At 41.2% G+C, this 23,445-nt stretch overlaps 1 protein-coding gene across 1 annotated transcript in view; it reads left to right on the top strand.

Moving 5' to 3' along the window:
- The window catches only part of SRC (SRC proto-oncogene, non-receptor tyrosine kinase), a gene marked incomplete in the record, with an annotated part of 1,446,557 nt that overhangs the window by 1,287,290 nt on the left and 135,822 nt on the right, over window positions 1-23,445 (top strand).

Genomic DNA, 23,445 nt, shown 5'->3' with positions numbered 1-23,445 from the left:
CTAGACAAACTTTCAACTTAAGCACTCAAACCATTCACTTCTCATACCAGCACTTGCTCAAAACTCATAGCAAGCACTAATAAACCTTAGCACTAGACCCCTCCTATACTGTAGAGAAGGATAAGTCTCTCTTCGACCTTACCAGCCAATCAGTAAAACAGTTCACTGTACCTATCCAGGCATGTCCAAAGGGCAGTTTCAGGTGTACTCTCTGGTCCAACTGGTGAATCTGGGCAGTTTGAGGCAATGTGACAATTGTCTCATGTACACAGTCAACCCTCTCCTCTTTCCACCAAACACTGATACATGCGAGAGATGCAATTATACAGCCAAACTGGAGGCTAAGCTGTCTCAACCCAGGACTGGACCAGGCAGTCAAGAGGAGAAGGGGAATTACTTGCATCATACCACCAGTCTCACATAGACCTATGAAACCAGCACCTGCAAAAAACACACATAAATACACGAAAACTTACTCGGAGGCTCTAAATAAAAATCAGCAGATGCAACAGAGACCTCCAAAGCAGACATCCAAGCAACCTCCACCCCCCAACACAAACTACATACTTCACAAAACCAGTGTGCCACACAATCAGGCACATTAACATCCCAAAAAAAATATAAACACAAAACTAAACTAGTAAACAAGTCGGGTAGCAGCAAAACCAATGCAGACCAGTAAAAGCCAAAAAGATTTAATAAGATTAAGCGCTTTTCGTTTGCTCTGTCAGCAAACTTCTTCAGACAACAAAAGTAATCACATTGTGAGTATGTATACATTTCGCTCTGGGTTAATTAGTTGATTAATCAATTAACTTACAGAGGCAACCAACTTCTCTAATTACAGAGCCATCCACTGACAATAGTAAAATACTTATGCAAAAAACTAAACAGCATTCACAACCAAATAGTGGTAGTAATAAATCTAAGAATAAAGGGAAATTCTAATAATACTAATAGTTATGGTAATAGTTGATTGCTGCTACCCGACTTGTTTACTAGTTTAGTTTTGTGTTTATATTTTTTTTGAGTTTGTAATGGATTCTGGGTCTGTGAGCAATGTTACCAATAGCTTCGAACCAGAAAAAAACACCTGAAATACTGAGGAGCTGTAATAGTGTTGCAGGAGCAACACCAGCATCAGAAAAAGATCGTAATGTTAACCAAATAGACTTTCTTTTAACTCGGGTCGAGTCTATTTGTTTGAGACTTGACTATTTGGATAAACAACAGCAAGCTATACAGCACAGCTTGCCACCTTTAACATCTGACAATCTCACTACTGCTGGAATACGACGAGTATGTTCAACGGTGCAGGCATCCACTGAAGCGCCTAACAGGGAGGAGCCAGGTCCTAACACCGACCAAGTTAATTCTACAAGGCCACCGGCTCAAATGGAGGATTTACATTTCATTAACCACTCGAATAGACCAACGCCTCTTAATGGACATGAAATAAATCCTTCAGTAAACCTTTTAGGCAATCAAGCGAATGTAGCGCTAACTTTTAATCAAAGTGTTCCTACACCATCGAGCGCCAACATGGGGACTCAGCAAGGGAACAACAACACAGCACTGAGTGCAAATTTGGGCATTCAGCAAGGGAATAATTATTCAGTGTTTCCTGATCTCTCAACTTGGTTAGCGGAGAGATTTTCATTTAATATGACCTCTCCTGTCATGGAGCGACAGTCTGGTGGAGAAGGAGGTAATAACAATCCTGTTTTTGATATTGTTTCATTTCACATCTTAAAGTTTTTGATAACCTATTAGTGAAGGTTAAAAAACTGCAGTTGGAAATTTCCTATTTCAAAGAATGTTTGAAATGTAGAATAGTGCCTAAAGGTTTAAGGCACCACCAATTTCCCACTGGTTTGGTGCCTGATTCAGCCTTTCATCAAGAACTTTTGGTGCTTTTTGATCGTCAAGGTTTTGAGTTGATTGAATGCATAGTTAAGCACTATTCTATATGGGTGGAGGACCTTAACAAACAAGTGGCAGAATTAGACGCTAAGATAAAACTTGACAATGATTTCACCAGGTACAAATATGAATATAGTCGTATTTTTACCAGTATTGACCAGTACCTGGTGAAACTTAAAAATAACAAAGCTAAAAAATTAGAACGAGACACTACAGCGTATAAGGAAGGCAAAGCGTATCCACTTCCTCCTATAGCCCAAGTATGGAAAACTGTTTCTGAAGGTAGTTCTATCCCTGGTTACAATAACCAGCCAACTGGGTTTCATTACACTAATCAGTTGCCTAATACTATGGTACAAGTAAATGAAGATGTTAACCAAACTGAAGGGCAAGGTTATGCGGAAGTCAGGAGAAGTGAAAGACTGGCTAACATCAACAATCAGCGTAATTCAAAAAACTTGAATTTTTCCGAGGGAAACTGGACGGGGACGAGACCCAAACAGTGGTACAATAAGAATCAGAGGAAAACGAAAGAGAGTTAGGAGAGAAACAAGACTTGAATTTAATGTCTTATGGCACTAATGAATTACATGACAACTTAGTGCAACACATGATCCCTTTGGTCAATGAGTCTTGTGACTTTTCACCTTCTGAAGATGTAGAAAGTGTTTTTTCTAGTCTCCATTCAGGTCCATCTGACCTAGTGCCTATGAGAAGTAAACCTATAATTATTACCAATAGGACAAATGACTTTAAAGTGTACAATTTTTCTTCTACTGATATAGGTTCGGACATGGTGGATTTCTTTTCTAAAGGTAACACATATGTCCCTAAACAAAATTGTGACTTGGTGAGAACAATTATAGATTTAAAAACTTTCACGAGGAAATTGAACTTTAACTTGATGATGGGGTCTAATGTAACTACAGTTCAAGATGACCAGTTTAGAATTCCTAGTACTTTTAACCCACCCCTTCATCCACTTATTTCTGTGTTTGAACAAATGTGTGAGCTAGATATTCGCTTTAATGTTAAACATAGAAAAAATCCATACTAAAGATCCTATTTTACAGAAAGAGAAGGGATTTTTGGAGTTTATTAAATTACATGATATTAGAGTCTGTAAGCCTGATAAAGGAGGGGGACTGGTAATGTTTGATAACATGGATTACTACAACAGAATGGTAGACCTGTTAGATGACCCCGCCTATGAAGTTCATTCCCGCTTGGAGACCAATCATGCATATTCGGTAATAAAGGATAGTATATTAGACATGTTCATAGAGGGGCGAATTGAACAAAATATATTCAATTATATGTCTACACAATTTCCAAGGTACCCCTACCTTTTTGGAATTCCCAAAATACATAAAGATTTGGGTAATCCACCTATGAGACCTCTTGTCGATGGACGTGGGTCACCCACTTACCCATGTGCCAAGGTAATTGACTCTATTTTACAAAAATTAGTTAAACTTGAGTCACAAATTTGTAAGGATTCCTGGTCATTTTTAGAGAAGTTAAATGGTTTGGACTTCAACCCTAACTACAACTTCCTTACCGTAAATGTTAAAGACCTCTACACCAGTATACCTCAAGATACTGGTATAGAGTGGGTAACTCGAGTTATGGTTAAGAATAACACTACAATAGATGAAATTTCACTTGCGAAAGAGCTCTTGGAAATTGTTTTATATAACAATTTCTTTATGTTTGGAGACAACTTCTTTCTTCAGAAAATAGGTGTGGCAATGGGCTCCCCTTGTGGAGCTAGCATTGCTAACTTAACGATGGCCCACTGGGAGTCTGAGTATATGTTCAAAAATGACAGTATTAAAAACAAATTAGTCTTTTACACATGGTATCTAGATGATATCTTTATTCTGCTTAACGGTAACCAAAAGTCGAGTGAAACAGTATTAAATATTTTTAACACCTCAACTGATTTCTTCCGTTTCACTTCCACCTTTGAAACTGATAGGATATCCTATCAAAAAAACTTGCTTTGAAATGTTACCAGGCAAAAATACACAGGAAGGAAACATATTTGAACACGTTTTTACACTTTACCAGCCGCCACCCTTTTTACCAAAAACGTTCAGTAATTAAAGGTCAGTTAGTACGAGCAGCTCGTATAGTTTCTACTGAACAGGATTTCCAAGAAGAATGTCAACTCTTGGGAACGGTGTTCACACAGAGAGGCTACCCTTTGGAGCTAATTTCAGGACTGATCTTGGAAGTGTGACAAACGTACTAAAGGAATGTATAAACCTATTTTGTCAATGAAAAAAACCATGCAAGAGATCATATCAGAAAATATGGGAAATTCTGTAGTAACAGAATTGAGTGTCCTTGCCACACCTGACTCACCAGAAACAAAGTTCATTACAACCTATAATACATTTAGTTACCACTGTATAGGGATACTATGAAAAAACTGGGTTATTTTTGCAAGTAACCCTAGTATATTAAACAAATTGGGTGAATACCCGGGCACTATATTTAGGAAGGGTAGGAATTTGAAGGTACTATATGAACAACGCCGGAAAAAAACAACCAAAAATAACTGGTATGTACAAATGCCAAAATTGCAATTTTTGCAAATTAGTAACTGAATCCAATAGATTTGAAATAAATAATGTTCAATATAGACTGAAGTGTAGGGCCAATTGCAACACTAGAATGGTAGTGTACCTGGCTAAATGCCAGGGATGCCAGGCATTTTACATTGGTAAGACAGAGAGGAGACTCCGTGACCGTATGTATGAACACTCATATGCCATTAGCAGGAACAAATAAGACAATGCCCTAGCTAAACATGTGGCAGAATTTTCTGGACATCAGTTCAGATTTTTAGTTATAGACCAGCCAGAGCTCGATGTTAGAGGTGGTCCTGCACCATTGCAACTCGAGCTGGAACTATTCTGGCAGATTAGACTTAATGCATATAATCTACCAGGTATAAATGAGACCTGTAGTTTGAGCAGTGTGTTAAAGCTTAAAAGTCTAAAACGATGAATTTAGGAAAATATATTAATATAGAATGTCAGATTATTCTAATTAATTATTATTCATTTTTATATACATCTGGTTTTAACATGCATTAGATATAAACATATTTTAGATAGGAGAAGCTGTAAAGTGAATTGTTGATATATGTTTGATTTATTTATTGAATGTTCACACTGAAGTCTACTGTAGTATGGTTTTACTTGTATATAAGAAATGTTCTATACACAAAAGACACATATCGATGTATGTTATTTAGTATATATAAATAATATATATAGATATATAGTTTTTCTTATATCTACTATTTTTTATATCAACTATTACCATAACTATTAGTATTATTAGAATTTCCCTTTATGCTTAGATTTATTACTACCACTATTTGGTTGTGAATGCTGTTTAGTTTTTTGCATAAGTATTTTACTATTGTCAGTGGATGGCTCTGTAATTAGAGAAGTTGGTTGCCTCTGTAAGTTAATTGATTAATCAACTAATTAACCCAGAGCGAAATGTATATATACTCACAATGTGATTACTTTTGTTGTCTGAAGAAGTTTGCTGACAGAGCAAGCAAGCTTAATCTTATTAAATCTTTTTGGCTTTTACTGGTCTGCATTGGTTTTGCTGCTACCCGACTTGTTTACATTAACATCCCACTCAGTAGGCTGAACAAGGAGAAGGTTATTGTTAGCTGCCTGTCTGGTGCCAGGATCCGCCACATAACACAAGCACTCGGGTCACTCCAGAACAAGTACAAATACGACTCTGTCATTGTCCATGTCTGTGTGAATGACCTGAGCCGTACCTTCCTGGACTACATGAAAAGAGACGTGGAGGAGCTCTCTGATCACATAGCCCAGGCCAGTATGACCCTGACTCTGAGTAGCATCCTGCCCTTACCAAAAATTATACCATGGTATAGAGAAAAAAATTATCAATTTCAACAATTGGCTAAGCTTCTGGTGTCATTCAAAGGGGATCCAGTGTCTATCAGCCTGGGATGACATGCTCGACGAGCCACGCTGCTTCAGTAGAGATGGCTTGCACCTGTCACCCTTAGGCTTTTGAATACTGGCCAAGGCTCTTGCCACCCCTATAGTGCCTTTTTTAGTCAAGGCTCAAAAGACAAACCCACTGCCATAAATAGCACAAGTAACAAAAAACTGAGGGTAATGCTACTCAGTGCCAGAAGTCTAAACCTCAAAATGTACGCACTCGAGGCACTTCTCAGTTTGGAGAAAATCTATATGTGTGCAGTAACAGAAACCAGGTTTAAGGCTTCAGAGAGCACCCCAGCACTACCAGGCTACAACTTATACCATACATTTCACCCACAAAACCCAGACCGAAATACAAAATGCGGGTGAGTATCCATATTCATCAAGGATACCCACACCTCCAGGTTAGTGGCACAGCATGATGCTTCAGAGATCATCCACGTGCAACTAACAATGGGCAAAACTGCTATTCAAATAATAGCTTGCTACAGATCACCCACCATGTCCCAGGACCCCCACTCCGCATTCCTGGAAACACTGGGAAACATAAAGGTCCTAACAAACACCCTGATATTGGATGATTTCAATTACCCAAACACTAACTAGGAGAACTACTCAAGTACAAACTCCCTTGCCCAACATTTGCTAGAATTTATAAACTCAAACACGCTGGATCAACTGGTCAACACCCCCACCAGAGGTGACAACATATTGGACCTGGTCATCACCAACATGGGCAACCGGTGTTCCACACCGGAGGTCAACCCCTCGCTGATTAGATCTGACCATAAACTAATCACTCTGGATATCCACATTCCGCCACCACCCCCGGTCAAAGAAACCACCAAGAAAAACTTTTCAAATCAAGCTTCACGTTACTTAAGACCGAGGTGGGAAGTTTCAAAGCCCCCATACTAAAGGATAACGCTGTCCAAGCTGCAAAATCCTTTACTAATGCACTCTATGGACACCTGCAAGAATGCATGGATCATGCTATCCCAAACAAAACCAAGACTCACTCCTCCAAGAAAAGGAAACCAGTCTGGTGGACCCCTGCCATAAACAAGCTATACAATAGAAGGGGAAAACTAGTACAAAAAAAGAGTAAAATCCCAAGAAGGGAAGACATCCCTGATCAGTATCAGCAAGAAACTACGTTCCCTCATAAAATCATCCAAGGCTAGCTTTGAAAGAAAAATTGCCATTGACTCCAAAGATAACCACAAGGCATTCTGTAGCTAGGTCAAGAATCTAAGTGGCAATTCTCAGAGCTGCTCGGAGTTAGTGCAGAATGGCACAAAATACACTGAATCAGCCGGTATAGCCAACATCCTAGCAGACAGGTTCAGTGTAAACTTCATCCCCCTCTCACCCCCAAAAGGGCCCATAACTATACTAGAAGAATGTAGTGCCCCTGGAATCACAGACACTCAGATTAAAACAGCTCTCTGCAAAGCCAAAAACACAGCATCAATGGGACCGGACGGTGTCCCAGGCTGCATCCTACACGAGCTCAAAGATGAACTAACCTCTCACTTAACACACTCTTTAAACTCAGCCTACATGCCAGCCTAAACACAGGCTACATGCCCACAGAGTGTCGCACAGCAATGGTTATTCCACTCCACAAAGGTGGAGCCACAACAGACCCTGGGAACTATCGCCCTATAAGCCTGACTAGCTTTGTCTGCAAAGCTATGGAGTGCATCATCATGAATCTCATTAACAGAGACATTGGAAACCTCCAAACACTGGACCCTACCCAGTTCGGCTTTGTTAAGGGCAGATCATGCCTCCTAAGCCTGGTGGACTTCTTTGAGACAGTTACCAAGGCTATAGACGAGGGAAAGGTGGTCCACACAGCCTAACAAGACCTTGCAAAGGCCTTTGGCACCATTCCCCACTCAGGTATTATAGACAAGCTCACCAGCCTGAACATAAACCCTTACATCACGAGATGGGTTGCCAACTGGCTCACGGACAGAACCCACATGGTAAGAGTTGTGGGAGCTAGGTCGGACTCTAAACCGGTTACAAATGGCATTCCCCAGGGTTCAGTCCTAGGCCCCTACTGTTCAGCATATACTTCTCAGAGGTACAGGCAAGCACAGGAGGACTATGGCTGACCAAGTTCGCAGACAACTGCAAACTAGGGGCTATAATTGACTCTCTGGCTGACACAGACATCCTCCAAAACGGTCTCACTGAGACGGATACCTGGTGTCAAAACCATGGCCTCAAGCTAAATGCCAAAAAGTGCATAGTCATCCCCTTTGGAAAAAACGAAGTACCCACAAACTACCGCATAGGTGGTAGCCCCTTAAATATGGAAGACGTAATAAGGGATCTGGGGACCATAGTAGATGGTAACCTCTCTTTTGATAATCACATTGCCAGAGTGCTTAGAAAAGTCGATTCATATCAATATAAAAGAGAAGAGGGCTTTGCTTTTGGCTGTGCAAGCTTTTCATTCCATCTTTCTTCGAGAGCCCCTCAAAGTCTTCACTGACAGTAGTAGTCAAATACATCATGATCAGTTGCTTGTAAGAATTTTGCTGAGTTAGGAATGATGCCATCATATTAGTTGAACAAAAAGGAAAACTGTGTACTTGTACGATTAACTGTGTAGGAGTGGGAGCAGCCTCATTAACTTCTCTAATGCCTCAGGTTTTAGGATGGCTCAGAACTTCAAATTTTACCAGGCAGGTGTATCCTTCTCCATTCCATAATGTGCCAGACAAGCATCCTTCTTCAGATGTGGGGTTCTAAGTCCTTTTGCAGACTGGTTGTTCAGGTCTGGTATCTAGCTCTCCAGTATCAAGTGACTCTTCAGTTAGTTTACATTCCTTCAGAGCACAGTCCAGTAGCAGACTCTGAACAGATCTAGAACAATACCAGTAGATTGCCAGGTACCCAGTATTACTGCTGCACAGGTTAAAACAGCACTGTCCAAGGCCAAGAATACAGCTTCTATGGGACCTGACAATATCCCTGGTTGTGTTCTACATGAACTACAGAGTGAACTGGCACCTCACCTGTGTGCTGTGTTCAATCACAGCCTCACCTCAGGCTTTGTCCCTGCTGAATGGCACACTGCCACAGTCATCCCTCTCCACAAAGGAGGACTGACTACAGACCCTGGGAACTATCGCCCCATTAGCTTGACGAGTCTGATATGCAAAGCTATGGAAAGCATCATCGTGGACCTGGATCCCACACAGTTTGGTTTTGTGAAGGGTAGATCATGCCTGCTCAACTTGGTCAACTTCTTTGAGTCAGTCACCAGAGCTGTGGATGAAGGCAAGGTGGTTCATACGGCCTACCTTGATCTGGCCAAGGCTTTTGATACCATTCCCCACTCAGGAATCAGAAAAACCCACTAAGCTTGGCATCAACCCCTGTATCACTAGGTGGGTTGCAAACTGGCTCACAGACAGAATCCACAGTGTGATAGTACCTGACTCCAAGTCAGACTGCTGATTAGTCACGAGTGGAGTCCCACAGGGTTTGGTCCTGGGTCCTCTTCTGTTTGGTATCTACTTCTTTGAAGTCCAGGCAAACACAAAGGGACACTGGCTGACAAAGTTCGCAGACTATTGCAAGTTGAGAGCTGCTATTAACTCCCCAAGTGATGTTAACATCCTACAGAATGGCTTCACTGTGACCAACAACCGGTGTCAGAACCATGGCCTTAAGCTCAATGCCAAAAAATGTCATCCCCTTTGGGAAAACCTGGTTCCCATGAATTACCACATTGATGGTAGTCCACTGAACACAGAAGGTGTTAAGAGATCTGGGAACACAGGTTGATAGCAACCTCTCTTTTGATCACCACATTGCCACTGTGGTCAGAAAGGTCTTCTATGTGGTACATCCCATTACTAAAGGTTTTGCATCCAGGAAGAAAGAAGTTTATTGGCTCCCTCTACTCTTCCCTCATTAGGCCAATCATCAAGTACAATGCCCCATTTGGCATGTATCTCACTAGACACCAGCATCAACTGGAGAGGCCGCAAAAGTACCTCACAAAGAGGATCCTAGGCCTTAAACACTTGTCCTATATGGACAGACTCAAAAAACTCCAACTATTCTCTGACTCATATCGCCTACTTAGAGGCGATCTCTGCTTGACTTACAAAGCCATGTCTGGCCCAGCTCTGTTAGAAATGCTACATCTAAAGAAATCCCAATCCCTCCGCACCACACGCTCCAGAGACCTCAACCTCATTACCATAACTAATAGAACATGCTAGAGGGACAAGTTCATAACCCAGAGACATCCCATGCTGTGGAACAGACTTCCCATACATATCAAGCAGAGCACCTCACTGACCCTCTTCAAGAGAAATCTTGATGAGTGGATGGGAAACGGAAAATTTACCCTGGGGATAATTCCAGTGGCTCTACTCGACAGAGGCACTGGGAGCTAAGGTTGTGTGGCACTATGCCAGGGTAATCCTATGGCTAGGCTTGTAAAGGCCCCAGGGCCATTAGCCTAGTACACACCTATGAACAAATGGATGCTTCACAGAGATGTTTTCCTGGACATTGTTCATTGGTGGAGTATTCCTCAGGTAAATCTCATCACCTCCCCTCTGAACAGACAACTTCTTCTATTCAGTTCCAGAGTCTGAAATCCTCTGACTAGGAAAGTGGCCGCCCTGCCTATTCCTTGGAAGGGGATGTTTCTGTACGCTTTTTCCCCTTCCACTGTTACCAAGAGTTCCGCACAAGATAAGGCAGGATTCTAACAAAATCTTGCTGGTGGCTGCTTTTGGGACCAAACAGCATTGGTTCCCCCTACTCTCTCTCACTTGGCCAAGGGCAATTACCACAAGTTACTTCGAGTGGCCCTTCTCACACAAGACAAGGGATCTCTGGTCTATCCTCACCTGTCTGCTCTTTAACCGAAACTGTCTATGATAGAGTTTTGATCCGTTTTAGACACCTCTTTTCTTGAGGACATGCTTCAGGTTCTGCAGGAGGCCAGGAATCCTACCACCAGAAAATCCTGTATGTTCAAATGGAAAAGATTTTCTGTCCGTTGCCACTCTTGCCATTAGGATCCCCTGTCTGTGGAGTTATTCTGGTACTCTGTTACTTGTGTGATCTGCTTCATGCTGGGTTGGCATATTTGTGTGATCTGCTCCATGCTGGGTTGGCATATTCTTCAGTTAAAGCTCACCTGTCAGCAATCTCTACTTGTCTGCCCTTGACTCTTACTCTGGCCTCTAGGTTTGAAGTCAAACAATTAAAGAAGTCCTTTATTCAGGCCCCCTAGGAAGCCTATTCCACCTTCTTGGGACCTGAAAAGTTGACTTGCGCTTCTTTTGAACTACTACTTTGGCTTCCTAATACATTGTACGTGGAAGACTCTTCTTCTTTTGGCTCTTACTTCTGCCAATAAGGTGTCTGAATGTCAGGTTCTCGTGGCTATTCCCCCCCTTTTTTAGTTTTTCATAGAGACAGGTTGTCTGTTTGCACTAATCTCTTTTATGCCCAATTTGGTTAATGACTTGTCCCTTGATCAGTCTATTCATCTTCCTTCCTTTTTTTCTTCACCACAGTCTGCCAGTGAAAAGTTTCTTCACACCTTGAATTTGCATATTCAGTTCAAATGTTATTTAGATAAAACTAAAGTTATTTGCAAATCTGAGTAACTTTTTGTTTGTTTTCATCCTTGGACCTTGGGTTTGGCTGTTTCTAAGCAAACATCTCCTCCTGGATTTCAAAGGCCATTTCCTTTTATTATTGTTTTTATGGCAAATGTCTTTCCTTGTGTGTAAAGGCACATTCTACAAGAGTATTTTCCTTTTCTGGTGCTTTTTTCAAGGGTTTGGATAAAAATTCTATCCTTGAGGCTGTGGCTTGGTCCTCTGTTCATACCTTAACTAAGCATTAAAAGTCGGATGTTGTTTCCAGGGCCAGATCAGGCTTTGCCAAGGCTATCCTGCATGGTTTTGTGAAGGGTTCCTCTGTGCCTTCCTCCTCTCTGGCTTCCTCTTGAGCTCTTGTACTCTTCCTTAGATGAAGAATACTGCAACAATGATATGGATGAGCATAGTTTAGTTGTGTAAAATTGTACCATAATGGTAGAGATCCATCTCTTCATTGTTGCAGTATTTGGCCCCTCCCTCCTTCCCCTCTGCCCTAACTCTTGCTTTGTGTTCTGGCTGAGGGGCCCCTTTTTCCCTCTTTCTTCTTTCTTTTATCCTGCTGGATGCGCACGTTCCTCTTTCTTCCTGAGGGCATTCTGTTCCTCCTGGGACTGTTTCACTTTTGAGTGATTGAGTTTGTACATCACCTTTATGTGCTACATCATGTGCATGATGTATGGAGGCTGTAAGAGTTGATGGTTTTGATATACTGGCTAGATGTTGGGCTATCCTTAGCAGGAGATCCCTCAGGTGAAGAATACTGCAACAGTGAAGAGAAGGGCATCTACTATTATGGCCTGATTTTACACATCTATACTTTCTCAGGTTATTATAACTGCTTAGAAATTTTCTTGCATGTCAAGGAAAAAGTTAATTAAGGGCTAATTATTATATACATCAAAATGTACCCGACGTAAGAACTCTTATCAGAAAGCTCAGCAAAAATCTGAAATGTACCATAAGGAAGATTAAGCAGAACATAAGTTAAAATTAGCATCTGAAGAGGAGGATAATAAAATCCTCCTTTAACTACATTAATCAGACAATTAAAAAATAGCACACAGCAATGCTGTGAATTAAGTCATGATGGTATTACCTACATCAAAAGTTATTGCTGATTTATTTGCAGATAAACTTATGTCAATTTCTCGCTAGAAACAGTCATTTAAGTTCCACAAATTCCCCAAGTCCATTCACCTGCCAGAACTGATGTGAGACATATTCTAACTGCACTTTGTAAAGCTAAAAATACCACCTGTATAGGCCCTATCATTATACCTGGTTGCTTAATCAGCAGTGTCAAATATGCCCACAGTCAACCCCTTCTAAAACAGGTCAACATACATGTAGACTCAAGGTAAAGCCCTGATGTATGGAAAATTGCTCTAATTATACCACTCAGTAAAGGGTACCCTGTCGTAGATCCTGGGGAATAGATACATCAGCCTTAACGAGCCTAATTTGGAAAGGCTTGGAACAGATTAGATCTAATTTCGTAAGCTTCGCTATAAAGAAAAAAAAATAGTTCCTATTGCTATAGACTCACAAACTGTATAGCTTTATTAAACAGAGACCATGTCTACTTAATGTGGTAATCTTCTTTGAGAAAGTCTCTGAAGCTGTAGATGTTGCCTGTACAATTAAGTACCCCTAGATCAGACCAAGGCCTTTGACACTATTCCTTATGCTGGAATGTAAACCCTTATGTTGTAAGATGGATAGCAAACTGACAGGTAGAACCCCTATAGTTAAGGTAGCAAGTGCCACCTCAGAAAGCAAAATGATGAGTAGTAGGCTTGGTAATGGGATGTTTTATTTTTGGCATCTCCTTCTCAGATCTCTAAACCACTAGCTTCTCACTCTGTCTAGATATACATACACACACACCCACACGGCTAGCAGCAGTGTATTAAAAATGGGCTTAAATTAAATGCAACTTTGGTACCAAACCTTGACAGCAGCTTACAGTATAGGCAGCACTCCACACTAGACCGAGATGGCCATCAGAGATTTTGGCACCTTCGTAGACAACTCCATATCCTTTGACCATCACGTAGTAAGTAGGAAATACTTCTGTCTAGACCAATTAAAAACAAAACGTTTCTTATTCAGGTCAATAAAAGTTATTATTCCTCTGCACTATGACCTGTTCAGACCAGTTATAGAATAATATTGCTCCTTTTAGTACATCTTTCTGATGTTATCCAGAGGCTCCTAACTAAAAAGATCACAGGCTTAAAGCTGTGTAGGAATATTCAAAGGCAAGACAGGAAATGGATTAAAAGTAAAAAATACCATTATATATATATATATATATATATATATATATATATATATATATATATATATATATATACACACACACACACACTTTTGTCTCTTACAAACTCGTACAAGGTGATTTGTGTCTAGCATTCAGTGTTGTTAAGGACCCAACCCTTGATCTCGTATACATCTGCACAACAAACGCAAATAAATAAAACACCACAGAGACAGAAGTTTATCACTCAACACTGCTCCCATCTCTGGAAAAGTCTTCATTGTATGTGCTCTCGCTTCCTTTAAGACAAAACTTGATGACTGGATCAAAATTAAATGCATCCTCGGCCTGACTTTATTGCTCTGTGGAAGCCAGAATATGCTATATTAGGGTGGATAAAGACAAGGTAATTATGATGTTCATCGTGTTACCCTGCTGCAGTCATCACACTTGGGTTATCCTGCCATCAGGCAGTCCCGCAGTTGGCCAGAGTTCCAAAGTCTTGGTCCGGTGTCTGTTGCTGTCGCTTCCTCCCTGACGTCAGAGCGCCAGGGGTATATAAGAGGCATCCGACACCATTTTCTTCAGTCTTTCTTGCCACGCGGTGCCCAAAGCAGAAGCAGTTCGCAAGTGCCGGTCGGCCAACACCTGAGATTTTCAAATCGAATTTCAGTCCGAAGTCTTCAATAAAGCTAAGTGCCCCGTTGGGGAACCTTTTCTTGCCTCAGTCCGATGTCAGAAAAAGTTAACAATTGCATTTCTTGTGGGAAGCAAATACCTCATAAGGACTTCCATTCTTATTGTATTCCTTGCCTAGGCCCAGACCACGACGTTACAGGTTGTCTGTTTTGTGCTATGTTTAATAAATGAACCATCAAATGCCATTTTGACTTCGCACGACATTACTTTGGTAGGAAATTTAATTATATCATGCCGTCGGAGCAGCCGACGACCGGCATGCATAAAAAAACGCAAGGATAATGACAGGCAGCGTAGAACCAAGCCAGACTGTGGGGCGTCTGCTAGGCCTGTCGCCGGTTCTCCGGTTTTCAGTGAGGCACCTACGCAGCCCCTGACGACTGCGGAAATGGAACCCCAGACAGCTTTGGATTCTCAAGCGGAGTGTACTAGGCCATTGCAACCATCTTCATTAGGCCCTTCCGACACCAGAGCAGATGGTGATGCGGTGCAGAAGGTGTCTTCAGACCGACTACACTCACCATTAAATCTTATGCTAAGCTAAAAACTCCATTAAAACCAAAAAAGACTGTACATCAGTCTCCTGTTCAAGGCCCCATGCCTAAGAAACAGATGCTTAAGATGGCTGAAGATTTGATTACCCTAATCAGGGGTTCCCATCCCCCTCCTGATAAAAGGCCAAGAAAAGAGGAGGACTATGCTTCCTCTGACCAGGTTTCTATTTCCTCAGATTCTTCTGAGGAACAGGATTACGCTTTTCCCCCTTATGAAGACTCTGATGCTGAAGACTCTGTTCTCTCAGCATCTCCCCCTGAAGACTACTCCTTTGGGGAAACGTTACATACCATGAGGGAATATTTCCACTGGCATGGCCAGGACTACTCTGATTCTAAGAAAAGGCTCAGAGAGTTTCTTTTACTACCCCATCACAGACCACTTGCTATCCCTCCAGTTTTAGATATTGTGGATGATGTTTACTTAGAGTCTAGTCTAAATCCAGACTCTCTACCTCCTGCTCCAGCCAAACCAGACAAATACTACAGAGTACCTGACACACACAAATTTCTTTATAAAAGCCCTCTGGCTGACCCAGAAACAATTTCCCAGGGTCCCAAAGGGGGTTAAGCTTCTGTGACTAAAAATCGTGTACCCTCTGAAAGGGATTCCAGAGCCCTAGATAGATGGGGAAAGAAGATATACACCTCAGCTACTCTGGCTATGAGAGCATTAAATTGTCAGTTTCACATGCTGAAATATCAGAAATTCCTAATGTCTCAATTAAAACAAAAACTGAGCACACTTTCTGAACAGGCTAAATTCAAGGAAATGCGGGATCTCTTGCATGCAGCTGAACAGGTGGGCAAACATACTTTACAATGTGGATTTGATTCATTGGAAGCTTCCTGTAGAGCAGCTGTTACTGGGTCTGTCATACGCAGACATGCTTGGTTAAAAGAACAAACCCTACCTGAGCATGTTAAAGAAAAATTATTGTATGCACCTTTACAGCAGGATGTCTTATTTGGTGTCAAAGCAGAAGAGGTTTTAAAGAAAATGGAGGATAAGGCAAAGTCTATGCAGATGGTCAAGGATTTTTTACAGGTACAACCCCCTCGTTTCAGCAGAAATTGGCCAACGAAAAACTGGTCCTTTCCAGCTTCTGACAGACCACAGAGGGGCAAATACAGACGCCCAAGGGGCAGAGGTCAGTCACAGGGCCCTTACAAACTTCACCAATGGGGTGCTGCAACCCAGAAAGGAGGGGAAGACAGGCCCCAAGCTAGCAGAAGACAAACACAATGACTCAACCCTCCATCTACCAAGCAAATCTCTCTTGGCAGCTCCCTTGGCAGGAAAATTTGCACTTTTTGCAGACAACTGGTACATTATCACAAAGGACAAATGGGTCCTAAACATGGTCTCACAAGGATACAGATTCCACTTTCATACCTTGCCAAGGATAAAAGGAATGCCAAACCTGCCAGCAAATCAATGGGCAGAGGCACAAAAACAAATTACAGCTCTCATGGATATGAGAGCCATTCAACAGGTACCTACACAGGAGCAAGGACAAGGATTTTACTCAAGACTCTTTCTAGTCCCCAGAAAGGACAAAGCATGGAGACCCATTCTGGATCTTTCACTTCTGAACACCTATCTGCAAGTACCAAAATTCAAGATGCTAACACTACAGCAGCTTCTTCCCATGATGGGCAAGAAGGCTTGGCTAGTAACGTTGGATCTCAATGAGGCATACCTGCATGTCCCTATCAGACAAAATTGCAGAACATACCTCCACTTCATTGCAGGTTCAACCCATTATCAATTCTCTGCACTGCCCTTTGGCTTATCTACTGCACCCAGGGTCTTCAGAAAATGTCTGGCACCAGTAATTGCATACTGCAGACAAAGAGGAATTCAAATATACCCATACCTGGACGACTGCCTTATTCAAGCAAAAAGCAAGGACATTTTTTTAAAACATCTGGCATTTGTCAAACACCTTCTAAGTTGCCTAGGGTACACAGTAAACGAAAAGAAATCAAAATTAGTGCCCTCACAAAACATAATATTCCTGGGTGCCAGCTTGAATACAACGGCCCAGATGGCTTATCTCACGCCAGACAAGCAACAACAGCTCACTCAATACTTCAAAATAATGGCAACAAAGACCAAACTCCCTGCAAGAAAATTTCTGCAGACCTTGGGATTCATGGCATCTTGCATACTACTAATACCATTTGCAAAACTGCATATGAGGAAATTACAATGGTACCTGAAAAGCGTATGGACTCAGCACAGCCACAGCTTGGAAACAATGATACCACTCATTCCCTTCCCTTCAACAGGAGTTTCTATGGTGGGCATAGGCTTGTCACCTCAACAAGGGTCAGCCTTTCACATTACCCACAGCTAGGCAAACTATGACAACAGATGCATCAGACTATGCCTGGGGAGCACACATGGCAGGACAGTGCATTCAGGGCAAATGGACTACAGATCAAAGGCATTTGCATATCAATCAAAAGGAAATGCTAGCAGTACAGAATGCCCTAACAGCTTTCAAGGACCTCTTACACCCAGGACAACTAATAATAAAGACGGACAATACCACAGTAATGTGGTACATCAAGCAAGGGGGCACACATTCCTACCCTCTATGCAGGCAAGCAATGACCTTGTGGAACACAGCACTGTCTTACTAAGTTCAACTACAAGCACAATTCCTGCCAGGAAAGAAAAACACATTGGCAGATGACCTAAGCAGAAACATCATGGATCCCCACAAGTGGAAATTGGATCTACAAGTATTTGCAATGATAACTCAAAAATGGGGACGCCCAGACATAGATCTGTTTGCCAACCACCCACAAGCTTGGAAAGTGGATGCCCTCTCATTCAGTTGGAAAACATTGACAGTGTATGCCTTTCCTCCACTTTCTCTTCTAGCAAAGGTGCAGCTGAAATTCAGATTAGAGAGGCCACAAATGATATCATTGCACCAGACAGGCCACGCCAGCACTGGTATCCAATTCTAAAGAACATGTCCCACTGCCCACCATCGATTTTACCACAAATTCCTCACCTGCTCACCCAGCGAGACAATCAAATTCTACACAGCCAGCTCAAGACTTTAAACCTGGCTGCATGGCAAATTACCTAAACAATCAACCAACACCTCTATCCAAAGCTGTTATGGATGTCATTCTGGAGGCCAGGAGGCCCAGCACCAGGAAAACCTATTCAGACAAATGGAAAAGATTTTGCGCCTGGAACCAGTCTAAAGGCCAAAATCCCTTTGATCCAAACATTCCTCAGATTCTACAATATTTAACTGAGATGCTGCACAAAGGACTTTCCTTTTCATCTATTAAGATCCACGCCTCAGCAATTTCAGCTCATTACAACACGGATCCTTCTTTATTTTCACATCCACTCCTACAACAGTACCTCAGAGGGGCTAAGAACACAAAACCCCCCAGGAGAGCACCAACACCTACTTGGGATCTCAACTTTGTTCTGGAAAAACTTACACTGCCGCCCTTTGAACCAGCTTTCTCAGCTGATTTAAAGTTTCTTTCATGGAAAACTGCCCTGCTGCTAGCAATAACGTCAGCTAGAAGAGTCTCAGAGCTACAGGCACTAATGGCAGTGGAGCCTTTCCTCATTTTTCATCAAGACAGAGTCTCCCTACGAACTAACCCTTCCTTTATGCCAAAGGTGGTATCCAGTGTGGCCCTAAACCAAACCATTCATTTGCCCACCTTTTTTCCAAATCCCCAGAACAAAGGAGAAAGACTCCTGCACTCTTTGGACATTCACAGACAATTATGTTACTACTTGGATAAAACTAAGGCTTTCAGAAACTCTGACCAGCTCTTTGTAGCCTATGCTGCAGGATCACAAGGAAAAGCTATCTCAAAACAGACCATTTCAAAATGGATAGGACATTGCATACGTTTCTGCTACACGCATCATGGGAAACCGGTACCTGCTAGCATTAGGCCCCACTCCACCAGGGCTACAGCTACATCAGCAGCCTTTCTCAGGGGGGTGCCAGCCAAGGATATTCTGGAAGCTGCAACTTGGCGTTCAGTGCACACCTTCACCAAACACTATCACTTACCTCTATATTCTAAAACTAGAGCTGGTTTTGCCACTGCCGTTTTGCAGGGCCTACTAGTTTCTTCTAACCCTGTTTAACTCCACCACCCATCCTTAGCTTTGGGATTCAACCCAAGTGTGATGAGTGCAGCAGGGTAACACGATGAACATAGTACAGTTTTGTACCTACCATAAATGTAGATGTTCGAGTGTTCACCCTGCTGCAGTCCAGGTTACCCTCCCTCCATCCCCTCTGAACTAGCTGGACTTATCCATACCTTTCTATACTATACAACCTCTGTGGTGTATTTGCTTGTGATTGAAAGTATTGTTTTGTTTTTACATGTATATTTTTATATAGCAATATGTATTGCCTACCTATTGGGGGCACCTGACATCTGGGGCAAGAAAAACTGAAGAAAATGGCGTTGGATACCTCTTGTATACCCCTGGCACACTGACGTCAGGGAGGAAGTGACAACAACCGACGCTGGACCAAGACTTTGGAATTCTGGCCGACTGCGGGACTGCCTGATGACAGGATAACCCAAGTGTGGTGACTGCAGCAGCGTGAACACTCGAACATCTACATTTATGGTAGGTACAAAACTGTACTGTCCATGGACTGTCTCTGCCTTATACACTCTATGAATCTCTACAAAACTGAATGAAGTAGAATTTGGAGAAGTATTTATTTTTCACACACTAAGCACAGTACCTGTGAATTTACTAATTAATGAATGCAATATGTACTTCCTTCTGCACATGTTCATGGAGTGCTTTAATTTTTTTACCACTAAAAATCCATTCAACTTATGCTTTATTCTGTCTGTTTAATGTCATTAAGCTTTTAAACTTTGGGACATTAGAAAGCCCTTTTCAGTACAGCCGGCATTCCTGAACAGGTGTGTTGCTTTTCCTCTTATTTGACAGTTTGATTCTCGGTCTACTTTATGTACCTTTATTATAAATCACATATTTATACATCCTACAAAAGAAAGAACACTTCCAGCAAACTTGCTCTGTCAACTCTGTTCCATTTTTTTTTTATCTCCTTTAATGAATTATCACTTGACACAGGCACATTTACATTTATATAAAAGTACTCCAACAAACCCAAATGCGGCACAAAAGCACAAAATGAAAAAATAACCCAGTAGTGAGGTAGACAGAAAACAGCAAATAAATGCTAGTCAAAACTTCGAAAGTTCACAATAAAATGTTTAATAAGAACGTAAGCGCTTTCATGGCCACAGCAAGCCGCTTCATCAGACAATTTAAAAAATATAACTGCTGTAATAATAAATGTTACATCCACCTATCACAGCTCGCTATGTCAGCGAACAGCTGATTAAAATGACAGATATAACTGATACACAGCACATAGAATAACAATAAAAATGTTCAGCATGAACTACATGAAGTAGTTATGCTAGGCCCATTAAAACATCAAAAAATGTGTTCAAATGACTCAGGAAATATATCTACAAAATATTAATAAAGCATACATCAAGACTAAAAATGTGTAAAACAATATCTGCAGTAATAAAACTGTTATACATCCTGCAAACAGCTCACATAAACACTTCATTACTTCAAACGTCTGGACCTCAACAATGGTCTAAGGGGAACATTGTCATTAAGTCCCATGGTTTGGTGTGCCCCTAACCTCAGAATCCATTCCAACTCTACCACCTCAGTACGATTCACTAAATCTCCTCGTACAGTGGGGCGCACTACATAAAGAACCGGAAATACAAAAGTGTGTGTTGGATCTGTATTCAACAAATGTTTCGCGAGGGCACTAAAATCGTAGCGAATACAGTACAAATGATCCCTGATCCTTTCCTTGAGACATCTTTTGGTCTTGCCCAAATAAAAATGGAAACAACATTGACAAGTGGGCAAGATAAACGACATGCTTGGTGCTACAATTAGCATTCGTTCTGATACTCCAAAGATGGCCTGTCACTGGGTGTCTGAAGAATCTGCATTCATCAATAAATTGGAAATAGTTACAACTATTGCATTTAGAGGTGCGACTAATACTAAGAGAATGGGGCACACCACTCTTAGGATAACACAGCCATTGCTTCAGATTCCTCCTGTTCCTATAGACAAATCTGGGACCATGCTTCAGAATCTCTGAAAATCTTTCATCAACTTCCAAAATGTGCCAATTATTTCTAATGATGCACCCAACTGCCCATTTGCAGGGATCACCATGGCACACACCTGATCTGCTTACTTGATCAGAGATGCACGGCATCCAATGCTCCATTACTACCACAGAGAGTCAGCATTTTCTGTAACTTCCAATTTTTTACCTGATAAGAGCACAACATGTGGGGTATCTGAGCTTTGCAGCTAAGCCCTCCTAGTTGAGTCCAGTTATGTAAACTTTCAGCGAGGGATGCTGCTGTGAAAGAGCGATCCTAACAACCGAGAAAAAAAATTGCTAAATCTAGAAGTTCTAGGTGAAGTGTGTGGGAAGCAGGCCCCCACATCTGTCATGCAGTGGTCCCTTGCACCAGTTTGTTTAGGGCAACCTACTGAGAGGCTGCACAACCTCTGGTTAGGTTAAGAAGTTTCACAGATGTTGCCTTGTGACTAAGTGCAATTTACTAAACCAACAAATAATACTCTACAACTTGTGCCTAGGCAATTCTTGTAATACAATCTTTTATGAGACATTCTCTTGAAAGTCTGCTGTTATGGTAAGCAAGGTTAATGGCTTTACTGTTGTAGTCCTGCCTCTTGTATAACCTTCTGTAGTTTTCAAGAGGGGTAAAAACAGATGCAACTGCAGTTGCACTGATTATCCCTGGGATAGAGGGTAATTAGACTGCAGTCTGATTCTTCATGGGAACAGATTTGTACATGCTTATACTCTGCTGCAGCTTCTTCCCTTAAAAATAAGGTGTACCTTTCAGGAAAAAAAAACAAAAAAATGCATATATTCTACAGTAAATGTGTCCGCCTACTCAGAGGCTTAAATAGAAGGCCTCGTCGTCTTAATCAGTTACAGGAGAAATAATGACAGTCAGTACACTGATTAACACCTGAAATTCAGTAGGGAAAACAATCCAGTATTCAAAGCAAGACAGAAAATGAATTAAAAGTAAGAAAATAGCTTTATATACATAGTGTTATTAACGCCTTGAAAGAAGTTCAATGTAGCTGTCAGTCTGTATTGTCACAGACCTGATACAAGATAAAAAGGTACTGTTTCTAAGTGCACGGCTGTCCTTATAAAGTTATTCAATGAGGCAGTGAATATACTAATGCATATAGCTTTTCTTCCACAATATAATGCCTCTAAATATTGTCATAGCAACACATCAGCTCTGAGTACAGTAGACAAATTACAGATACCAAGTCATATAAATATGTCAGCTTGTACATTATACACATCAGCTTGTAGGAAAGATCTTCTGCTGCACTGTTAGTGTATCATTTTACCTTCATAGCTGATTATCTCTGATGTTTATCAGAGGATAATTGTACATAGAATACCCTGCACTGTAGCCGCTCATAGCTGATTAAACTATATTCTGGGGTTATGTACATTTGATTGTTAGTTCACTTTATCAGCAAAGAAAAAGGATGGTTCATTTTATCTAAAACTTATTTGATCATTATATTTAAAAGGGTGAAATTGTATAGAAAATGACTGCTGGTGTGGTTTTGGAGGATAGGAATTGCAATGCAATATTAGTGGTGATCAGTCTTTTTCCCATGATAATTCCTTTGGTTATTTTGCTCCTCCATGTGTAAAAGTGCAAGTATGTGCACCAGCAGTGATTCAGTGTGTAAGGAGCATTTGTTTTTCCTCCGTAGTTGTGCGACTTTGGCGTTAGTATACTTATATTGGGGGTGGGGGGTACACCCCCCACACAAAAATCTTTTGGAGGTATATTTAGTGTGTATGAAATTGTCAATAAATGAGCATCGATCAAATGTAGTGTTGATCATATGAGATTTCGATTAAATGAAGCACTGTTTTTTCTTGTCAGTAAACGTAAATGGCAATGTAGTTAAATATAGTCATATTTGATTATATTTTGGATAACTTTTATGTCATATATCAATGAATAATGTATGCAGATTGTCCATTATTGAAGATGTTGTGTAGCATCTCTAAAGATAGTACTCTGCAGTTATGTGGGACATATTGTCGTAGATTAAATACTACATTTCTGGCAGCTTAAATGTTTCCTCAGCACAGAATATATTCTGCAGCTTGCACATTTCATATATCACCTCAGTATATATTGCACCATGAGCTATC

This window comes from Protopterus annectens, chromosome 12.part0 (genome assembly GCF_019279795.1).
Source record: "Protopterus annectens isolate FY-2018-M chromosome 12.part0, PAN1.0, whole genome shotgun sequence".
Lineage (NCBI taxonomy): Eukaryota > Metazoa > Chordata > Ceratodontiformes > Protopteridae > Protopterus > Protopterus annectens.
Note: the sequence above shows the minus strand (reverse complement) of the source record. Positions and strands in the feature narration are given on the sequence as shown.